The 23050-nt window shown below is 54.2% G+C and overlaps 1 protein-coding gene across 2 annotated transcripts in view; it reads right to left on the bottom strand.

The window, feature by feature from the left end:
- Nucleotides 1-5580, bottom strand: part of LOC308549016 (B2 bradykinin receptor-like) — a 43168-nt gene extending 37588 nt beyond the window's left edge. Inside the window, exon 1 of one of the 2 annotated variants that reach the window (XM_081121244.1) lies at nt 5439-5580. The gene's annotated coding sequence lies outside the window, so the exon portion shown is untranslated. The remainder of the gene's footprint in view (nt 1-5438) is intronic. The other variant, XM_081121245.1, reaches the window with a different exon arrangement.
- Nucleotides 5581-23050: the final 17470 nt, after the last annotated feature.

The following is a 23050-nucleotide window of genomic DNA, read 5'->3' as shown; positions in this document are numbered from 1 at the left end:
GCAGTGGCTTTAGCTAAATGCTACTGGCCTTTGTGTAGATGAAGCATCTTCTGCTCAGGGACAAAGGACCCCCCTCTCCCGGGGGAAGGGGGCCAGGAGGAATGGAGACCTTTCTGGGGCTGATAGATACCCCCAGGCAGGCAGGTCCTCCCCACACAGTGTGCCCATGAAAAGGCTGAGAACCTGGGCCCACTGTGGCTGCCAGCTGAGCTTGCCCACCAAGTAAAGGGGCCCCCATGGCTCTCTGTCGAGCATCTTATTGCAGTTCTCTGCACAGCACCCGTCTCTTCCTGCTACTCCCTCCGCCCCTCTCATCGGAGAGCCGGCTCTTGGTTTTTCCTTAGATGGACTAATAATATTAATGCTTTTTTCTCTCTAGTTAATCATTTTGCTTTGTCGTCACTCTTCTGTCTTCTACTTCTTTTTTCTTTCTTTTGTCTTCTGTTTTTGTCTATTATTTAGCTTCTTAAACTGAACATTTTATTCATTTACTGGCCATCTTTATTGTTTAATAATAATACAAAATGAATGCTATGAGTTGTTCTAATAGTATGGCTTTGGCTGCCTCTCATGAACTTGATTTGTAGCATTCTCATAGTCAATCACTTCTGAAATATCTATAATCTCAGTCTTGTCCCTGGTGGAAGAGCTGTGAGGAAGAGTGCTTTCTAAAATGTCAAGTGGTTCGTGATGTTCGGTTTCTATGTTCGATGTGTTCTACAGCAAGGTCAAGTAGTGCAGCCTGTCGGGTTTCTACATCTGGGACTTACTGAGATTGTATACATTCCTTAGAATGTAATTCCTTGTAGAGTACAAAGTAATATAATTTATAATAAATGGAACATATTTTATGTAGACATATATATGATCTTCTCTTCTAAGGGTTATCTTTCAATTTTTAACAAACATGTTAAAACCTGTATCTACCTATTAACATCAAGTAGAAAAATAACTATTCTTCTGGGTACGAGAACATCTTTAGCACACTTTTCCTTCCCCCATTCCTCCCCCTTTCCATTTTTCAGATTTAGTTACAATAATGAGGAATTTTAGTCCCAGATTATTGCTTAATTTTTTATGTCTTTTCTATTTTAAGTATCCTTTTGAAACAGTTATTAATCATCTTCATAATCACACTCCACCCAGTTTGTTAGCCATACCTTAGCACTGAACTGGTCTCACTGATCACGCTAATTTTTTCTATATAACGTGTCTTTCTTTTTTTTGCATTATTTGATGGGATTGATTTCACATTTGGCTGGAAGGTGCCGTCTCAGAGGCTCTGGAAAGACCCCAGAGAGCCTCCGGTCCATGGGCAGGGTGTTACCCTTGCAGGGTGTTCTAGGTGCACAGTGGGTGCCACACTCTGGGCTGGGTTCAGTCTTTTCCCTCAAGGGACTTCCAGTGGGTGGGGGAGACAGAACACAATATGATGCTTCCCAGAACCTTGAGGCCCAAGTCCACTTCCAGAGGAGCTGGGCTAGGGGCTCCCGAGGATCTGTGTTCTCAGGGAGAAGGTGTCTGTCAGTCCTGAGACCAAGTGGGAGGGACAGAGATGGAATGTCTGTGCCAGGGTTTAGGGACCCCAGATCGATCGGCTGTGGGGACTAAGAGGAGGGGTCGGGGAGGTGGCATTAGGGTCCAGGGCAGAGACAAGGCCTGAGTTCCTCCCAAGTTTGCTCCCCTCAGAAAGCCCTTTGCTAAGGCAGTTTGCCTCAAGGTGTGGATGGAGGCCCCCTGCTGTGAAATCCCTGGAGATGTTAGCAAGTCTTTGGGAGCCGAGAACCCCCAGTCGGAGTCCAGGGGAGGGCCCTGGAGTCTGCGTGGGGGACCCACCTCCAGGTGACTCCAGGGCACAGCAAAATTTGAAAATGACTGGTCTTTGCCCATCAGGACACACCGCCCTGGAGCATGGTTGCTCAGGGATCCCGCAGGAAAAAATAGGGGACGTGGCGTCATGGGTACAAATCAGCACAATAACAAACACAGAAGCCACGGGCTGTGCCAGTGCCCAGCACTCTACAGTTTATGACACCCCATGAGATGTCCCAGCACAGACTCTGCTGATTTTCAGACGGGGACCCATGAGGCTCAGAGAAACAAAGTGACTTGCCTAGGGTCGCTCAACTAGCATGTGAGTTTGGGCTGGGATCTGGAAGCCAGTTCTCTGTGTCCCACTGCACGGTACCCCCGGCCACGGAGGTCAGAGAGGCCCACGGCACTGAGGCGGGTGTGGAATGTTTGAGCCTCAGGGAAGAGTGTCTGGGCGCCTGCAGGCACCACCGTGGGTGCATTGCCTAGGAACATGAGCGTGGGTATGCTGGGGTGCCCTTTCCCTGGGAGCCTCCAAGCCACTGTGGGGCAAAGACAACACTTCTGACAGTCCCAGGCTCTTTTCCTGGTCCCCTGGGCCATCTGTCTGCTAGGTAGGCACCTGCTGTGGGCCCGGCCCTTGCTTCCTCTGCATCTGGGCCATCTGAGTTAACCTGGACCGCGGTCCCAGAAATAGGAAGGATAAGCCCCACTGTGCAGTTGGGAAGGCTGAGGCTCAGAGAGCTTCTCTAGTCAAGAAACAGTCAGAATTTGAACCCAGAGCCCATGTCTGTTCCAGCCTGCTTTGTGCTGTGATGGTTTGGGGGGCTCACATTTTTCTATTTCCAGAACCTTACAGACCCCACTTTCATGACAGAGCCAAAGAGACACCCGACTCCTTGGATTTGACGTGGAAAGTGTGTTTTGGTGAAAGAGTTGTGGACATTTAGCTCAGAGAGAACAATAAAGACTAGAATTTTCAGTCCAATTCTAAAAAAGAGAAAGTATTCAGTGGGAAAGGAGTTTAGCATCAGTCTAAAGAACTTCTTAACGGTACAGCTCTCCTGAGATGGAGTGAGCTACCTTGTAAAGTAGTGAGCTCTCTGTCCCTGGAAGCATGCACACTGAGGTTGATACTCGGGGCTCAGGGCGTGCCTGGACTGGGTGGGCACTGGAAATGATGCGCTTTGGGGATCAAGTCTTAGTAAGTTCTCATCATTTGACTCATGGCCCTGAGATACTCCAAGCACCTATTGACTCCTCAAATCAACACACAGGCCTGCTCTGTGTGCTTTTTTTTCTTTTTTCTTAAATAGAATTTATTTTTTAGAGCAGTTTTTGGTTCATAAAAAAATTGAGCAAAAAGTACAAAGATTTCCCATATTCCTCCAGCCACCCCCACTCACAGCCTCCCCTACCATCAACCTCCCCTCACACCCGAGTGGTGCATTTATTACAATCAATGAACCTGCACTGACATGTCATCATCACCCGAAGTCCACAGTTGACATTGGGGTTCACTCCTGGCGTTGAACCCTCTGTGGGTTTGGACAAATGCATAATCACATGTACCCACCATTGCAGCATTGAACAGGAGAGCTTCACTGCCCTAAAAACCCTCTCTGCTCCATCTGTTCATCCAACCACTGATATTTTTATTGTTTCCATAGTTTTACCTTTTCTAGAAGGTCATAGAGTTGAGACCCTACAGCACGTAGCCTTTTCAGTCTGGCTTCTTTCATGTAGCGATATACTTTGTGTGCTTTTAGTGCCTGCTCTGTGACCAGTGTTCATTTATCCACCAATCCGTCCATCCATCCATCCATCCATCCATCCATCCAACCATTCAGCAATAATAACCAGAGCCCGCCTTGTGGTGGGCACAGCTTCCTGTGCCAGGGAGAGAGCTGTGATGGGACAGACAAGATCTCTGCCTCCATTCTGAAAGCCAGAGCTCCCTGGTGGGTCTGCAGGGCACTCTGCCTGCCCCAGGTGGACCCTTCCTTGACCACGAGGCAGCAGAGGTGAGGGGCACCCCTTGGCATCACCCTCAGACCCCTCTGAACTTGTATCCAGACACAGTCAGTGTGTCAGCAGAGACCACGTGGCGCAGCTCTTTCCCTTGCTCGGTCCCATCGGCCAGCACCTCCTGAGCCTGGTCTAACCTCACCATCCACGTTAATCACCTGCACCTTCCCCTGGGGACAGAGCCTGAGTCCCCAGGAGGTCGAGGCATTTCCCTGGACACCGAGCAAAGGGCTCTGCTAGGTTATGTCTTCACCTTGACACTCAGTCTCCTCATCTCTTCCTCGAGGGTCTTGGGGTAGGAGACTGCAGGGGTTTTGTGGGTTCAGGGCAGAGCTGAGTGGAGACCCTGGGGTCCTGCCTGTGGGGTCTGCCTGGGAGTCTTCTTGTTTTCAATGTTTTCCAAACCCCTTTCTCCTATGGGCCTCCCTCCCCAGAAAACGCCTTCAAGCTTGTGGGGCTCCCCCTTACAGTGTCCCCATCTCCCCACTGCTGCCAGGGCCCAGAGGGCACAGATGGTGTTTCTCCAGAGAAGGGGGAGGGCAGTGTCCCCTGGAGTCTCAGAGAAGGAATTCAGAGGTGGGGTTGGCCCGGGGCCCCGCTGCCCCACACCTGGGCCAGACCTAAGCTTCCTGCGGAGCTGCAGGAGCCACCGGCAGCTGGTGACTCAGGGAGGCACATTCTAACCTGCCCCGGAGAGCAACGCCCATCTTCCACCCCCGCCCGGGCCCAGGACACTGCCTGCCCTCAGCAGTTCTAATAAGGGCTACCATTTATTGAGCGCCGACTGCATACATATGTGGCCCCTCACAGGAATGAGCCCATTTCTACCTTTGCAGCAACCCTACCAGGTCATCTTTATGGCCCAAGAAACAGGGAAGAAATGTGGTCAAAAATGTCATGCAGGGGGTGGAAACAAAGCTGGGACTCCAACCCAGGGCTGGATGCAAAGCCTATGCTCTCGATCCCTCTGTCCTGCACCGGGACAGGGGTGTGGTGTGGAGGGGACGAGTTAAAATCACCACCTCAGTGCACATCAGCCAACATTTACAAACTCCCTACCACCCTGGTCTGAGTTAAACCCCGGCTGCCCCGGGGGAGCAGGCCAGCAGAATACTCTGCACACAGAGAAACGAGGCTCAGAGAGGGTAAGCAATATGTCCAAGGTCACACAGGGCCAGGGAGCAGCACAGTTGTGAGTGAAAAGCCAGATTCGGGAGCCTGAGCCCACACCCGTCCCTGCCGCCCCTCTCGGGGACTAAAGCTCTGTCCGCGGCGTCCGCCAGAGTGTGAAAATCAAATCAAGCCTGTACCAAACATGTCACACAAACACACACGTGCCCGTCTGTCTCCCTGATGCCGGAAGACAAACCCAAAACAAAAGAGCCAATTCCTCTTGCTAGGAGCCCTTCTTGTCCCTTGTCAGCAATGGGAAGGAAGGGAACTTGCCCAAACGCCACAGGACCTGAGGGAAACTCCTGTCCCAGCCTGAGACTCAGCCCCTGTGACACCCACCTGCCACCTCCCCTCTGTGCTGGGACTGCCTGTCCCCCGAGCAGAGGCTGGGCGGCCGGGCCGGCCCTGGCCCGGCGGGCACCCACCTTGTCTGGGGGGAGCTGCGTGGGCGCCCCAGTTGCTCCGGTGTCCGGCGTCCCGCAGGGCTGCCTGGCGTCCCCTCCCCTCCGAGGAGCTGCAGCCGGCTGAGCTGGAGCGGCGGCAGGAACAGCTCATCTTTCAAGGGCTGGGCTGTGATGTCATCACCCTCCTTGGGCACTTCCTCCCGCCACCTCCAGCCCAGCCCCTCGCCTGGCCTGCCCACCGCCCTGAGCTCGCCTGGCTGCAGTTTCTAAACCAGGTCCCAGGGACCAGGTGGGACGCGGCGGGTGCCCAGGCCTCTGCGGGCCTCTCCGCTCGGGGTCCCACAGACCAATTTCCAGGTTGGCCCAAGGAAAGTTCTATTGTGTAGACCGTGGCTGCCCTACGAGTCTCAGAGGAGCGTTCGACACGGTCCCGACACGATGCAGCTTTTACTCCGAGGCGGCCCCTTTCCTCAGCCCACAAATGCATGGACTCAGCTGATCCTTCCAGGAACCCAGGCCGCCTGGCTCCGGGGTCCGTGTCTTACCCTCTCTGCACCCCCTGTTGCAATTAGTGATAGTGGCTGCCTGGCAGGTGACCCCGAAATACTCGTGTTCTTGCCTCTGGCATACTCCTTAAGTGAACAGAATTGTCTAACACATTTCCTGCGTATCCCAATTTGTTTTCCCTACATGGTTGTTTCGTGTTAGGTGTAAACAGAGGTGGCCAGGTGGGCAGGGGGAAGTTCTGGCGATTTTTTATGCCACGTGTGCCTCCCAAGGGAGGTGGGCCGTGGAAACTCAGAAACATCTTGAGAGCTTGAACCCCTTTCCCTGTCCTGTTTTCCGGCAACGCTGAAGGTCTTTCCCCCAGGACACGGCGCTCCTCTGGGAAGCTCGCTGTGGCTTCCTCTCACTCCTCCCCTGATCGGTTTCTCGGCTTCTCTCTGGAGACTTGCTGACAATTCACAGCACTTAACACTCCTGGAAGCAGAGAGACCGCAAAATGAGGGGGTTTTCAAACATTTTTTTTTTTCTTTTTGGAAACTCTTAAAGCTTTTCCTTCAAAAGACAGCAAACAAAGTGGCCCTGGAGGAGCTGAGGAATAGACAGGGGGGTCGGAACCCCAGCTGCGGTCTCTCCTTCTCCTGTAACTTCTCTGATCCAGATATAAGCCAGTAATGAAGTCCGACTCCATCGTCACACAGATGGGGAACCTGAGTCCCAGAAAGGTTCACGGGGAAGCTTGGGATCTAGGCCTGGTGCAGCTGTGATGAGCTTGTCACGTAACCCTGAGTCAAGTCCTTCCCCGCCCTGGGACTGCTCTGCACACTGGCCGTCCAGCACCACTGGGCTCCTTAATCTGAGGGTCCTGACCTTCCAGGTCGGGACAGGGCTCTGTGGGTCAGCTGCCTAGAGTCTACTGTCTGCTGAAATGGTATACGGAACTGTGCTATGGGCTTTTTCCAGTGAAGAAGATCTAGAGCCTTCAGCGAATCGTTGAAGGGGTCCTATGATCCAAAGCATGCCGAGACCCATCAGGATGGACGGGGACCTTGCGACATCCTTCCACCCACATTCAGAGGTCTGGACCCGATGCTGATGCTTCTGTGAGGACTACTGACCAAGAGAGCTCCAGAGGGCACCCGTCCATCGGCACACTTCTCTACCCACCGCTGTGGTATAATTTTTAAAAAACTGCCTTGGCCCAGTTTTGAGGTCCTGGCTAGAGCCTGGTCAGTCCTACTTGGGCAGCTGAGTTCAAACTCCGATCATTTCCCCCGTTGGGCTCTCATACCTCGGACCACCGTGCCCTGGCCCTAAGCATCCTGGGTAGTCCCTATACCTTGGACCTCACAAAATTATTCAAATCAGCCAACCCACAGGGAACCTGGGCAGCCTGGCTAACCTTTCCTGACTGCAGGCGTACGCTGCTCCCTGCAGCGCCAGCTTGCCGTTACCCTGGTCCTGGGGGCAGCCCCTATGTGGCTCAGGCTGGAAGCCTCCTCTCATTTGAAACTAAAAGAACAAAATCTCTGCCTGTCTTCCATTCAAGTGCCATTGTGTTGTGTCCTGACATCAAAAGAATCTTTGTATTTTATAAAACAATTACCCTCTCTTCCATCCACTGGCACTTGTATCTACCCATTCACCCAACTACTCATCAATCCGTGTATCCATCCATCCATCATCCATCCATCCATCCATCCATCCATCCATCCATCCATCCATCCCTACATCCATCCATCCATCCCTATATCCATCCATCCATCCATCCCATCCTACACCCATCCATCCACCCACACACTCATCCAGCTACTCATCCACTCTTTTATCAAACATCTACATAGCTGGGCTGTTTATCAACAGGGAGAAGTGAATGAATGAGACACCCCATGCCTGGGAGGAGCCCCTTACTGAGGCCAGTTCCCTATTTGGGGCAGAGCCTGGGTGGGGAACTAGTTCAAAAGGCTCTCCTTATGGACTCAGTAACACCCTGCACTAATTTATGTCTGGATTAGCATGTCTTTCGTACATGAGAAAATTTGACTAAACCCTTCCTGCAAAATCTGTGCAGCCACTGACTCACTTTCGGTTTGCTTGGCTGGGGCCTGCGGGGCTCAGCCCTGCCGGGACTCCTGCTCCAGCCAGGCCAGCTGCACTCAGAGAAAAAGAGGAGGGATCAGGTAATTCCTGCAGAACCCTGGCAACCTCCGCACTGAGCCATGGCCCCTTTGTGTGGTGTGCGGGGAACCTGCCCTCCTGCCCTCCTGTCCTTTGGCTTCTCCGGTTTCCCGTCCAGCCCCTAAGCATTACCCCCCAGAACCACCTAAGGCTCCTGAATTTGGCAGGACCGCACTTGACTGCAGACCTTCTCATGTGCTGTCAACTCTGCCTGGAGTGTCCTTTCTTTGCTTCGCTTGGTGGCTCCTGCCCTTCTCTTAGGAGGCTGTCCAGGACCGTTTCCTGATGTGCTGGGTCAGGATCCATGCCCTGTCTGCTCGGCAGCCTGGGTTTCCTCCACGCCCCTGTGGACGTGAGCCCCACGGAGCGGGGACTGGTCTCGCTCCTGCTGCCTAATACGTGCAGCATGGAGCCAGCGCCCGTGAGCAGCTGCTGGCGGAATGAAGGCCCAGCCTCATCCGTGGGGAAAAGCCTCCAATCCAGCCTTGTCGGGGTGCAGAAACGACCGCACAGAGCACGAAGGCGGGCTCTGGCACTTGTGTACTCACATTTGTTTACAAATGTCTGCCCCTCCGCCTCGGTGCTCTGGAACATTCTCTCCAACGTCTGTATGTCCTCAAACCCAGCCCCAGAAAGGCCGTTTTCCATTGGCCTCCAGGAGGGGGCTGTGCTTTTGTCCAGAGCCCACGGTCCTGACCAGAAAGCCAACCCCATTTTCTGTTCATCAGCAGCCGCCCCGGGAGGGCCTGGTCCCTCATACACCCCACATAGACTTGGGGAACTGGGGGGCTGTAGTTTTCGCTGGTTGGCACTAACATTCACAACTATGACCCCTACGGAGTGCGTCTCAGGTGCTGTGCGGCCCTCTGTCCTGTCCCTGCCCCTGTCCCTGTCCCCAGAGGCCCCTCCAGCCCTGAAGCCATTGTCCTGGGGCACAGGCCCAGCCCTCATTCCCTTGGGCTGCCCACTGCCCGGTGATAAGCTCTTGGTTATTGAATGTCCTTCTGACTAAAGAAAAATTTAAATTTAAATGCTCAGCGTGCATTCTACCGTTCATCTTTATTGTTCAACGTGTTTCTGTTCAAATATCCGTGCAGCTAACTCACATGCGAGGTCACGGAGGTGACAGTTCACGTTTTATAGCTCGTCCGAGCGTGCGCGTTTCATTCTCACCGGAACAGGAAAGCCTCGTGGAAAACAAACTCATCTGGTTCTATTTAACTTCTACAGAACCAGATGAAGTGGGTTTTCCCCCGCAATTTCTGCCCCGCTTGGCTTCCCACCCCCCTCCTCGGATTCAGGGAGTGAGGGAAGTCCTGGCTCTTCCTGCTGCGAAGGGCGAGGTGGGAGGGGCACATGGGGGGGAGGGAGAGGGGGTGTCCTGGGAGGCCCAGTCCCCCTGCAGTCCTCCCTGCTGCCCTGTTGGGGCCGACACAGTGTCCGTCGCTCAGGTCTGGTGGGAAGGAGCCTTGGTCAGCGGTCAGCCAGCCAGCCTGGCCACACTTCCTACCTCTGTCCTTGGCCGTGGGGCTGTCGCTGCTGGTGGGTCTTGAGAGGTGATTACTCACTTCCCGCTGATGGGGCGCCCGCCGGGGGCTTTGGAGGCTGGGAAATCCTCAAGGTGGCTTCGGAGGCTGGTTCCTGGCATCCATTGGCTCCTTTTCTCCTGGGATTGCCCGCTGAGCCAGGACCCCCCCTCCCCGGGAGCTGGGTCCGCCTGCAGGGTCCTCGTACCTCCCACTGAACCTGGGACCCCAACCCTGGCCCCAGCCTTGCATCAGCCTGATTAAGTGGCCTGGAGCCCACCAGGCTGGCACAGGGCCCAGGCCTCTCCTGTCTCCTCCCCACCCTCCTCTTCATCAGGAGACCGAGTCTCAGAGGGGTGTCACTCGTGATTGGTGGCGTTGCCTTCGATGGGATCTGCCGCAGTTTCTCCTCGAAGGACTCCAGGGGGCTGGGGCTGGGGGCTGCGGCCACAGGCTGAAGTGTTTGGAGATGTGAAGGCAGAGGACCTGGAAGGACATTGAATTGCCCCTCTCCCACCAGCTCCCCCGGATCCCAATCCTGGTTCTGCCCAGAGGCGGTGCTGTGTGCCCCGTGCTCAGAGGAGAAGAGCAGGGAGGCCTTGGCACCGGCCCCAGGCCTCCACTATCTGGCCGCACCCATCTCTCTCCTGTGTCTACCCATCGGCCCCGTCACAGCCAAGGCCTCAGCCCCTCTGGACCCCAGTTCTGAGCTCTCCTGCACTCTGCACACCTCCCCTCGCCTGCTTCCTTTCCCCTCAGCTCTGCACACTGGTCCCATCGCTCTCCGGCCCAGCGAGTGCACCGGCTTGGGCAGCCCCCCTTCTCTCCGGGCTGGGTCTCTACACCCCTCACTTTCTGTCTGTGCTTTCCAAGCGCCCCATGGCTTGTCTTCCTCGGGGCTATGGCGCCTCCTGGACCTCTGTCCCTTGCTGCTGAGGTGGCTCCATGAACTGCTTTGTTCACCAATCTCCTTACGTAACACGGAGATGACAACTCCTGCCTTACAGGTTGTGAAACTCGGGTCCGATGATTGATGTGTGGTGACTAGCAGAGCAACAGGCACAACAGGGGTGGATGATGGAGATGCTAACCTTGACTTTAAACCCAGGGCTGCCACCGCCAGCTGCACTAGCTTGAGCAGGAGCCCCAGGCTCCTCTTAGTAAACTAAGGGCATTAACACACCCACGAGGGCTGCGGGATGGCCGAGGGGGGACTGGTGTGACAATCAGTCCTCACCAGACCAGTCCTCTCTTCTCGGCAGTATGGACTGTGGGAACTCCCCCCTTTTTGAAAAGTGAGGTGAAATTCACGTGGCGTATATTAACATTTAAAAGGCTACAGTTCCGTGTCATTTAGTACATTCGCAATATTGAGCAGCCATTACCTCTCTCTAGTTCCAAAACATTTTCAGCACCCCCAAAGGAGACCCCACACCAACAAGCTGTCAGTCCCCATAACTCTAGCCCCTGGCAACCACCAGTCTGCTTTGTGTCCGTCTAGGGATTTACTATCCTGGGCATGGCATCCAAAGGGAATCGCGTGACCTTTGGGGTCTGGCTTCCTACACTCGGTGTGATGCTGGTGGGGTTCACCCGTGCTATAGCAGGTGTCAGCCCTTCACCCCTGTTTACGGCTGAGTAATATTCCACGCTGTGGACAGACCACATGTGTTTATCTGTCACACGTTGATGGTCACTGGGGCTCGTTCTACCTTTGGACTACTGTGAACAGTACTGTGTAAGTGTTTGCTTTCCTGTTTTCAGTTCTTTTGAAATTCAGTTCCCTAAATGGAATTGCTGGGTCAGTGACAACTCTATGTCTGACTTTTTGAGGAAGCCCCAGCCTGTTTTCAGCAGCAGCTGCACAATGTTCTGCTCTCTCCTTCCCCACTTACAGGCTCAAATACTCAGCCTGCCGACGGGACCGGGGAGGGCAAGGACATTGACTCAGTGTGTCAGTCCTTCATCACCATCAGCATCAGTGTTCTTTTCACAACAATGGCGCTACTCATAGGAGTCTTATTGTGAGGCAGAGAAGTTGGGTGACCTGCCCAAAGCCACCCAGCTTGAGCGGCTGAGCTGCAGCAGAATCGAGGCCTCCTGACCCCTGCGCCCTGGCCTGCACGACACGGGGCTCCAGCTGGAGTCTCCACCTCCCCAAAGATGGAACTGCGGGCTGGGCTTTCCCTGGTTACTCTCTGCTCCCCGCACCCCTCTCTGCTCAGGCCACAGCTTCATTTAGATCCCGATTTAGCCCCAACTCACAGCTCGGGCCTCCCTGGGGGAGAGAATGCTTCACACACAACATTCTGGGCCGCATTCCTCTGCCCCCTGACGTCACTTGATCCACAGGCCGGGGGTCCTCCGGGCAGGTACCCTTCACCGTTGACTAATTCCCCTTCGGTTCACCTTTGGGTCTGTTTTCTGAATGCAACACCCCCACGTCCCTGCCGGGAGAGCTCACCCAAGGCACCATCTGGCAAAACACAACCACCCAGGCTCCTAAGTGCTGAGCACCTTGCATAGCCAGGCCCTACCAGGTGCGTTACTGGTGTCACCTCCAACCCACGTGGTCAGCTTCCAGTGGGAATCATTGCACCATGTCCCCTGGGAGGAAATGGAAGCTCCCAGAGGTCAATGACCTGAGCTCACATCAGTGTCCCCAAGGCCACCACCTGCCGGACTGGCCACCTTCCCCACGGGCATAGCAGTGGCCTCAGCTGGCTCCCCACTTCCCCTCCTCCCCCTCTCACCCTTTCTCCTCACGGCTGCCTGAGGGATCTTTTTTCGTTAAAAAGACTTTTAAAAAATGTGTACCTGGGAAAGTTTGTTCTTCGTGATTTCCGGCTCCATGGGTGTTGACAAATACCAAATCATGTACGTGACACCCCAGGGCCACAATGGCAGTTCAATCACACCACACATTGCCTGTGCCACCCTTTTCGATCAAGCCTCCCTGCCCCCCACTCTCTGGGAGCTACCGATCTGTTTTCTGCCCAGAGGGATTTTTAAGATGGCAAACCACCCCGCTGTGGATTCTGCTGCATCTAAAACCAAGCTCGGCTCCAGATCTTCTCCTAAGCAGCACTTTCCTGCCCCAGGACATTGGCACTGCTGGCTCCCCACCTGGGCATGCTCTTCCCTCAGCTTCTCTCCTCCCCAAGTGGCAGCCTCAGTGGCCCTCCTCGGGGAGCCTTCTCGGCCATGCCTATTATTCTGTGCCACCCGGGGGCTATTCTATGGGACACCCACTTTACCCAAGGGTGTGTGTCCCCTACGAACTCGTAGCTCCGTGAGGGTAGGGCCATGTCTACACTATCTGCCAGCCAGTCCACAGGCAGGCATACACTGGGTGCTCTTTGAACAGGTAAAGGAAGGCTGCAGATGGCAGTGAACCAGTTTCTCTAATCTTCACCCGAGGACATGCTTATTGATTTTAGAGAGAGGGGAAGGGAGAGAGAGAGGGAGAGAAAGGGAGAGAGAGCGAGAGTGAGAGAGAGACATCGATCAGTTGCCCTGACTGGGGATCGAACCCACAACCTAGGTACGTGCCTTGACCAGGAATCAAAACAGCAACATTTTTTTCTTTAAAAAAAAAACAAAGATATTTTATTGATTTGAGAGAGAGAGAGAGGAAGGGAGATGAGAAACATGGATGAGGAACATTGATTGGCTGCCTCCTGCACGCCCCCTACTGGGGATCGAGCCCGCAAACCCCCACATGTGCCCTGACCGGGAATCGAACTGGTGACCTCTTGGTGTAGGGGTCGACACTCAACCACCGAGCCACACTGACGGGGGCTCAATTTGCATGTTTTCCATTATAAAGCACCCTGTGGCCTCCCCAGAAGTCTCGCTCATTTGTCCATCTGTCCATCCTCTGTCTGCCCATCAAGTGCCCACCAAGGCCAGCTCTGCCCTGTGTGCCAGCCCAGGGCTTCCGGAGCCGGAGGAGGCTGGTCCCTGCTTTCTCACGACCAAGATGAACAGCCGCCTCCCACCCCGAGCCTTCAGAGGTGGGAGAGAACCCGCCCGCCCATCCATTTCCTCACGTGGCCTCCTCCTCACAGCCCCGTGAGCTGAGTGACACTAGAATGATCAGCAGAAGGGAAGTGACCTGCCCAAGGAGAGCGGGCACTGAAGATGGCACAGGGCACCCCAGTCCCCGGAGCCACACAGCACCCTCTGAGAAAGGCCGCTTGGGGGAGACAAGAGATGGGGCAAGAGGATGGTCCCCAACACTGGGTCCTAGGGTGGGTACAGTAGGAGCCTGGGAGTGTCCGGGGTGGGGAGGGGCACTTCTGAGCGGGAGGCCCCCTCTGTGCCCAGAGGGGAACCAGGGGTCTTGCTGCGAGGCTTTTCCCTTCCCACCCTCCAGGAAGGAGGGCTTCTTGTGTCTCTCAGGGGGTCCCCAAAGTATCCTGGTGATGTGGTGGAGGGGCCCTCAGGGGCTAAGGGTGGAGCCAGCTCCCACATCATGGTGACAGTGAGCAAGTGTGTCCTGTTGTTTCTGTTCCATAAATAAACACCAGCGTCCTAAATGTTGCCCTGTCAGGAACCCCGAGGGTGTCGAGGTGAGAGCCGATTCAGAGTTCCCTGTTGCCAAAAATAGGCCCGGGTCCCCCCGGGCCAGAACATGTAGGTGGTAGCCAGCTCCCTTCCGGGCACCAAGCTCTGTTTTCTTCCCAGACCAAGTGATTCAGAAAATGAGGAGGTGACCTTTTCCTTCCCCGAGGGTCACTTTTTTGATTCCAAGGTTTATTTGAAGATATTTTTAGCAACCGCATAGCAACCAAAGGGAGTGATGTCATATGATTGAGACTGACAGGGTGCCTGACACACAGGAAATGGGGGACCAGACCGTTGCTGATTGAATAAATGAATGGAGCCCTCCCTGCCCCGTGCCCACAGAGCTCTCAGAGACACACTGGAAAACTCGGCAGGCCTGTGCCTGGAGGCCATGGGCAAGCAGCTCAGGTCCTTGGAGGTGGGGGTGGGAGAGGGTGAGTTAGAGGGTTGGCCTGCAGGCCGTTCAGTGGGGAATGAAGCCCCAAAGCCACCTCAGAGATGCTCTTGTGCAGATATTGCTGCTGCCCCACTGGGCACAGACTCGGTCGCAGCCACAGCTGACGGGCCCAGGCCTGGCCTTGGATGCCACGCTGCCTTCGGTTCCTGGCATATGGGTTCCTAGGTGCTCACGAGCTTCTGACTCAAGGTCTGAGTGGGAAGCCTGGTCACCTCCCTGCACCCCAGTTGCAAGAGAGGCTGTGAAAACATTTGCCCTTCCCCCAGATTCTTTGGGTGGGAAACCCCCAAGCCCAGCAAGGGTGTTCAGAAATGCAGGGGACCCTAACGGGAACAAACACGCTCAGGACACTGCCCTGCGCACATCCACGCGTGGGCCAGTCCGTGTCTCGCGTTGCCATGCCTCTGAGCCTTTGCTTGTGCTGTTCCCACATTTGGTATGACCTTCCAGTCTGCACCGTGATTAGGTTTCCTTGGTTTCCTTGGTAATCTTGTGCATTACCACATACATCTGTGTATATATTCCTCGTGCTTGCCCTCCCCCCATCCTCTCGATATGATCATATAAGAAATTGGTTGTATCTGTGGCCAGTGTCCATGTGACTAAGCCTCCGTGACATGGAATGGGACGTGGCTACACTGTTACGGGGGAGGCAAGTGTTGCACCGTGATTAGGTTTCCTTGGTTTCCTAGGGCTGCTGTAACCAATGACCACAACCTTAGTGACTTAAAACAGCAGAAATTTTGCCAGGCCAGCATGGCTCAGTGGTTGAGCATCGACCTAGGATCCTGGAGATTGTGACTTGATTCCCAGTCAGGGCACATGCCCGGGTTGCGGGCTAGGTCCTCAGCAGGGGACGTGCAGGAGGCGGCCGATCAGTGACTCTCATCATTGATGTTTCTCTCTCCCCCTCTCCCTTCCTCTCTCTGAAAGCAATAAGGACATATTAAAAACAAACAAACAAAAAAATCCAGTAAAAACAACAGAAACCTATTCTCCCAGGGGCCCGGCTGAAGGCCGGCAGCGCAGGAAGCTTCTGGAAACGCAGTCCTGGCCCCGTATACGGGGGAGGCTGCAGCTCACTGAGCCAGCGCAGTAGAGGCCGGGGGTGGAGGTAGAGGCTGGGTCCAGTCACTGCAGGGGACACAGGCTCCCTTCCCCAGCTCCACCTCCCCGAGGTCACCCTGGGGCCCCACCACATTTCCTCAGTATTATCCTCACTTAGTCACACGCTTATTTATTAGTGAGGGCCGCGCCAGGTCAGCTCGGGGCCTTCCCCTCTGCAGTGTGAGGTCGCGGGAGTTCATGCACAGCTCTGGGCTCCGGCCACCTGCTCTGGGGGCCTCACCTGGACCAGGACCCACCTGAAGGTGCAGATTGGGGATGTGCCCTGAAAAAACCATCAAGGCAGCCAGGAAGTTTGTGCCTTTCATACCTCCAATAATAATAGATAATTATAAGCTATTCTTCAACATCTCCTTTTGACAGAACTAGGCAAAGGGCTTTCTATAATTATTACTTTTAATACTTAAACCACATGTGTAACGTAGATATGATTAGTTCCATTTTACATGTGGAGAAACTGAGGCTCAGAGAGGAGCAGTGACTTGCTTCAGGTCGTCTAACTGAGAGATGGAGGGGTGGGCACTTGAAGCCAGGTCCAGCATCAGTAGCCAAGCAGGCAATTTTTTTAAATTCCTCACCCAAGGACATTTTTCCCATTGCTTTTCCGAGAGAGTGGAAGGGAGAGAGAGAGAGAAGCATCGATGTGAGAGAGACACATTGATTGCCTCCTGCACGCACCCCGACCGGGCCAGGGATTAAGCCTGCAATCGAGGCCGGAATCGAACCAGGATCCTTCAGGCTGCAGGCTGACACTCTAACCACTGAGCCAAACCAGCTGGGGGCAAGCGGGGTCTTGATGGCCCCCTGCCCTCAGCCTAGAAGGATCCCTGGCCTCTGACTGCAGTTCTGAGCAGTTGGCGCTCTAAGAAACCAGCTGAGCGATGGGCTCAGAAAATGTGTGTGGGGTGTGGGCACGGGCACTGTGCTCACTGATGCCGGGCTGGCATCTGGAGCTGGGGGGCCCTGCTGAGGCGAGGAGCCGGGAGCCCTGCTGGGTTACAGCGAGTCCCGGAAGGAGGGTGTCGGCATCCACACAGAGGGGGGTGATGACAGCCGCCACTCGGGAACCTGAAGTCCTTCTCTTGGCCTTGTCATCTGAAGGCATGCTGTGTCCCTGCCCTGAGCCTTTTTCCCTGGTCACCCAGGCCTATCATCAGGCTGAGAAGATCAAATAGACTGTGCTGCGAAAACAACTTGTCACATTCAAAGCTGCCCAGATGGCGACAATTACTGTTTGGAAGGAGGCCCCGGCAGGCCAGTCTCTGAGCCGGGCTCTCCCATCTGAACAAGAGGCCCTGCTGACACCTGTGACTCACGCATGACAGTCCCCATGTGGCCGGTTTGCTGGAAAAACACAGGCGTTGGCGGGTGGCGTGTGGACAGCCAGATGGTTCTCATCTCGGTGATGATGGGACTTGGGACACCAGGGAGCAGATGGGAAGCCGAGGCTTTGACTGGCGAAATTCGATCCCTTTATTCGCTTGATCTCTCCGCCCTTAAATGTGAGTTGATCTCACATCTGGGATTTTGCCTGTGCTTCCCACTGTCTCCTTCTGTGCGCTTTTCTTCGACTTCCCATTTGCCCCTCGGGGTTTTTAGAAGTGAAACTCGGGCATTCCCTGCAGCAGTACCCACCCTCACCCTTCTTAGCCCCCGTGACACTGGAGATCTGTCTTTGCCCTCCGCCTGTTCTGCAAACCATTCCCTCGGATCCCCTCATTTTGGCTAAGGAAATGATAGGAAAGTGTGCTACTCCATTCAGGGCCCACGCACCCTTTATAGGTGTATCTCCTCGGGCAACACTGCTCTTGCCTGAAGCCCAAGGTCCTGCAGCACATGGCAAGTGAGCTGGGTTGAGACCGGCTGACCAGCAAGCTTTCCCTGGTGCTGCGCTGTGCCCACAAGGAGCGTTTCTCTTCTGGGCCCAGGGATGAAGGCGTCTCTGGCTGGTAGGTGTATCAGAGGGAGAACTGAGCTTCTGCAGCCAAGAGCCTCCTTACTCCCTAAGAGGGTTCAATGCATCGCAGGTGATCTCTTGTGTTCTCATGGTTCAGGTTGTCAGGGTGGCTGGACTCCACGCAGTCACGCAGGGACCCAGGTTCCTAGCACTTGCTACTCCACCATTCCCCGGGTAATTTTTGTTATTTGCATAGTTGGAGCTGGGGCATGTCATGTCTGGGTTCCATCTTACGGTAAAAGGAAAGAGAATGTGTTGGAAGCACTGAGTGTGGCCTAAAATCTAGACCCTTAAATAGCACCTATCACGTCCACACAGCCTGGGGAATGCAGTCTCACCGGGCGCCGCGTGCCCGGCTGCACGTGTATTAGTAAGAACGAAGGAGAATAGATCCCGGTGGACAGTCAGCGGTCCCGTCGCGCTGGACGATAGGAGAGGCCATTGCGTCCCGATCGCTGCCTTCTTTGTTGAGACGGGAGCTCAGGATTCCAGCTGTAGGCCAGACCCTGGGTGGCCTCTTGGTATGAAGGACCCAGGAGCTTCTTGGGAAGTAACTCACCCCAAAGGAATAACCTGTTCTCACAGCACCAGCTGTTTCTCAAGTAACTTTGGTTCACGATAATCAATGCACCCCTGTAGCACACTTCGGGGTGACCGGCCCTGAGCCACGACAGCACGCAGTTTCATGGAGACTGTAAACCGAGGGGTGGCTGTGTGGCCGAGTTGGGCCCAGCAGAGGCTCTTTTCCAGGACTTTGACCTTGAGTGGACGGATGCGAGGCTGAACCATGGTCAGGGCGCTGCAAGTCAGAAGGGCACACGGGGGCTTCTAAAGTGTTGGTCACCTTCTGCGTCTTAACCTAGCTTTGGGAACACGGGAGGCAGTTTATTATTATATTCTTGACACAATATTGAGAAGTAATTGACACATTCCGGCACAAGCTTAAGGCGCATGGCGTGATGGGTTGACTTGCATATACTGTGAATGAATATGATCTTTTATTTGAGGAATATTGTGGAAATAAGAGGAAGGATGCCATAGTGGACTGATCTGCCCTGCTGAGGAACTCCGGGGACCTCGGGCCCTGTCCTGGTTCCCGATGTCTCGCCCGCTGTCCAGCTCTGGAATTCTGGGAGACTTTCCAATTTCTTTGCCTTGTCCTGACCCTTGGCTTCCCTCTCTCCTCGTTCCATACGCCAGACGCGGTTTCTCTTCCTTATAACCAAAAAGACCAATCCGAAGCAGAGGACATGGGGTGTGAGTGCGTGTGAGAAGGTGCATGTGTGTGTGAGAGCGAGTGTGTACCTGTGTAACTGTGTGCATATATGTGAGTGTAAGTGTGCGAGTGTGTGAGTTGTGTGCATGTGTGTGTGTAAGACCCATTGAGGAGAGCTGCTCACTCAGCTTCTACAATTAATTACAAGTAAGAAAAGAAGGAGGAAAATCCTGTTTTCTATTAGTGGTCCTGATTTTACCTCTAGGCTGCTGTGGCTGTCGTGGCTGTCATGGCTGTCGTGGCTGTTGTGGCAGGCGTGGCACAGCCTGCTGGCTTAAGAATTAGTTGGGGTGGAAAGGCGAGGAGCAGATTTTGCTCACAGGCCAAGGAAGTCTCGGCAGAGAGCAGGGCAGGCTGGCCGAGATGCAGAAGGAGACAGACGGCTGTGGATTGCAGAATCAGGGCCGAGGGGCCCCCAGTTAATCCTCTGATACAGCGTCTTACTTTACAGAGGCGGGACCCGGCCAGAGAGATTAAGTAACTTGCCCGAGGTTACCCGAGGTTGCACAGAGAATTAGCAGCCGAGCTGGACCCCGAGCCTGAATTTGCTCTTAGGCTGTCCCATTAGAGGGGAATGGTGGAGTGGGAGTGGGACCCCCGGCTTCAGCAGCTGAGAGCAGGGATGTTCCCCAGATGATGGGCAGGAAAGGGAAAGGCTGGGAGGGGCCACAGCAGAAACAGCCAGACATGTGACTGAAAGGTCTTGGGGAGGGGCTGCTGCAATAATTAATCAAGTGTATGCTCATGGCTTGTGCAATGATGGAGAAATTGTTGAGCGTGAGCCTTTGTCATCCAGGCAAACAACGTGACCAGGAATGAGAGAGAATGATCATTGTTACACCCAATTAGAAATGCATATTTGGATCATAACAGATATTCATATATTCGGCCTTTTTAAACTGCATGCCAACCTACTATGTGCCGGGCACAGGCCTTGCGGACTCCATGAGAACGAAGCAGGCTCTGGTGCTTCCTTGCCGGCAGGTGGACCTAGACTTCGGGGAAAGACAGGTATTAAACATGCACTTTTCCAAGTGATTGATTGGCCACTTCTGTGTTAAATGAACAAGGGACCAGTCCCTATGGAAGTGACCTTTAGGCTCCTGCAGAAGAAGAAAGGTTTAGCTGGGATAACAGGCAGGATAGATTTCCCGGCGATGGGAACAGCATGTGCAAAGGCCCTGAGGCGTGGAGAGTGTAGCTCATTGATCGAACTGAACAAAGAGGCTTTTTGTGAGGAACTGATTGGAGCTAAGCTTGAGTGGAGCCCGGTGTGTGGGGTGGGAGGAGGTGGAAGAGTGGGGGTGGTGGCAGGTGAAAGAGCTGAGCCTGGGAGTAGGAAAAAGGGAGAAGTGGAGAAAGGCTTTGTAAGCCAGAGGGGGGATGAACTTTGTCCTGGTGGTCAAGGTAAGCCACAGAGAGTTCTGTGTGTGTGTGTGTGTGTGTGTGTGAGAGTGCATGTGCACACGCGTGTGTGTGAGAGAGAGCCAAGGTTCTCCAGAGACACGGAATCAACAGGAGGTGTATATGTAGAGAAAAAGATTGATTTTAAGGAACCAGTCCAAGGGATTGTAGAGCCAACAAGCCTCAGATGTGCAGGGCGGGCCAGCAGGCTGGAGGCCCAGGAGAGAGCAGCGGGTGTGGGTCCCCAGCCTCCACAATCTGTGAGCCAGTTCCTCACAGTGACTCTCCCCTGTTGGCTGTGTCCCTAAGGAGCCTCCCTAACACAGATTCCTCCTCCTTCTTTTTTTTTTTTTTTTTTGGCAACAATGTGTTATTTTTTAAATCCTCTCCTGAGGATATTTTTTCTATTGCTTATTTTTTAGAGAGAGGAGGGGAGGTAGAGAGAGAGAAACATCAATGGGAGAGGGACCCATTGACCCGCTGCCTTCCTCAAGCGCCCCTATCGGGGGCGGGGAGTGAACCTGAGGTGCGTGCCCTTGACCCAAATGGAACCCACAGGCCGCTGCTCCAGCCACTCAGCCGCACAGGCCAGGGCCACCTGTCCTCTTCTAAGGCCCATTCACAGCTCCTGCCATACCCACCACCCCATTTGATCCCATCAGAACCCCGGGGGGCCGGCTCCAGGGAGACCATAATCAAACTGTGAGCAGCACAGTGGTCAGATGCATAGGCTGCCGGACACGTTCTTACGCTGCTTGTGCCTCGGTTTCCTCATCTGTAAGGAAGGGGTGACTCTGAGTTTTCATCTCAGGGACGGGGGTGGAGGCTGAAATTCATCAGCTCTCCATTCGACCGGCAGAAAGCTGGGCATCAGGCAGGTGAGGAATTTGCACGGCTCCTCTGCAAGGTAGAGGCAGAGCCCGTGAGGCCTCCCTGCCCTCTCAAGGCCTCAGTTTGCTCACCTGACAAATGGGCAGGACCAGAGAGCTCAGTGGGAGGCTGTGAGCAGGGCACGTGCCCTGAGCTTTTGTCTCCCTGAGCGAAGGCAGAGCTAGCTGTCCCTGGAGAAGATGCTAGAGGACCAGTCTCCCCGAGTCCTGGCAAGGCTGAGCGGGGGTTGGCATAAATACAAGGGGTGCTCTGGGCTTTTCCCTTGCACTCCCCAGCCTCCCAAGGTGAGGGCCAAGTGACTGACTCCAGCTTGAACCTCAGACCACGCTCACTCTCCTCAGGTAAATGGATGGAAAAAGCCCTCTGCTCTGAACTGCTGGTGACTGAGCGAGTCATGTGGTGTGACTGGATGGGTTTTAGCCGGGGTGTCATGGGACAGAGGTTTGCTCATCCATTCATTCAGTGCGCAATCATTGAACACATACAGGGTGGGGCCAAAGTAGGTTTGCAGCTGTCCGTATGGAAAATAATGCAATAATTAATAAATCATGACAATAGAAGAATAACCTCTGCGTTTCGTGTACTCACAACCGTAAGCCTACTTTGGCCCTGCCCTGGATATTTTAAGCACCCACACAGTCCTAGGTACTGTAGTGCACAAAACGGGCCGCGCCCCTGCCCACGTGTGGTTTATATTCTAGAGGGAAGGCACTAAAACCAAAAAGGCAAAATGGTAGTAGACGAGGGAATTCTAGATAAATGCTAGGAACACGATGAAAGAGTGAGAAATAGTGTATGACTAGAGGGAGCTACTTTTTTTCTAATCATCACCTGAGGATATGTTTTTATGGATTTGAAAGAGAGGGAGAAATATCAATGTGACAGAGAAACATCGATTGGTTGCTGCCAATTGGGGATCAAACTGCAACCTGGGTATGTGCCCTGACCGGGAATCGAACCCGCCACCTTTTGGTGTATAGGACCACGCTCCAACCAACTGAGCCACACTAACCAGGGCAAGAGGGAGCTACTTCTGGATGGGATGAGGAGGAAAGTCTCTCTGAGAAGATGACGTAAGCTGAGAATGGACTAATGAGAGGAACTGGCCATGAGGCCAAGAGAAGAGCTTTGCAGGCAGGGGGAGAGCGGCTGCAAAGGCCTGAGGCAGGAGCACACCCGGCCAGTGATGAGAAACACACAGGGAAGGTGCCAAAGGAGGTGATACGCGGCCCGCAGAATGTGTTGGAGGCAAGGATTGCCTTAGCCAGGGCAAGGTAATGCTAGCTGCAATAACAAGTAACTCAGAGCTCAGAGGTTTGATGCAATAAAGGTCTATTTCTAGTTCATTTCCCAGCCCCATGTGGGTGTAGGGGGCACTCTCGGTCTTTGAGGAACACAGACACCTGATGTCGAGTGACCCTGCCTTCCCCCAGGGCCAGGTGCCTGGGACCCTCCATCAGATCCTTGCATCCAGCCAGTGAAAAGAAAAGAAAGATCATGGGGAATTGTGAATTGTGCAGTAGGTTTAGGGACAGGTTGGGAGGGGCGCACTTGGCTCCTGCCCGCATTTCATTGGTCAGAACTCAGATCCTGATCTCTCCTAGATGCACAGGGTGGGGTCTGGAAATGTCTAGCAGTACAGCAGAGGTGTTGGTGGAAACTGGCTGGGTTCTTTCTCAGTACTGGGAAGGGTGATGGGAGGGGCCGGATCATGCAGGCCCTTGTAGATCACAGCCAGGGCTTCAG

The sequence above is a fragment of the Miniopterus schreibersii genome (assembly GCF_964146895.1).
Source record: "Miniopterus schreibersii genome assembly, chromosome: 1".
Lineage (NCBI taxonomy): Eukaryota > Metazoa > Chordata > Mammalia > Chiroptera > Miniopteridae > Miniopterus > Miniopterus schreibersii.
Note: the sequence above shows the minus strand (reverse complement) of the source record. Positions and strands in the feature narration are given on the sequence as shown.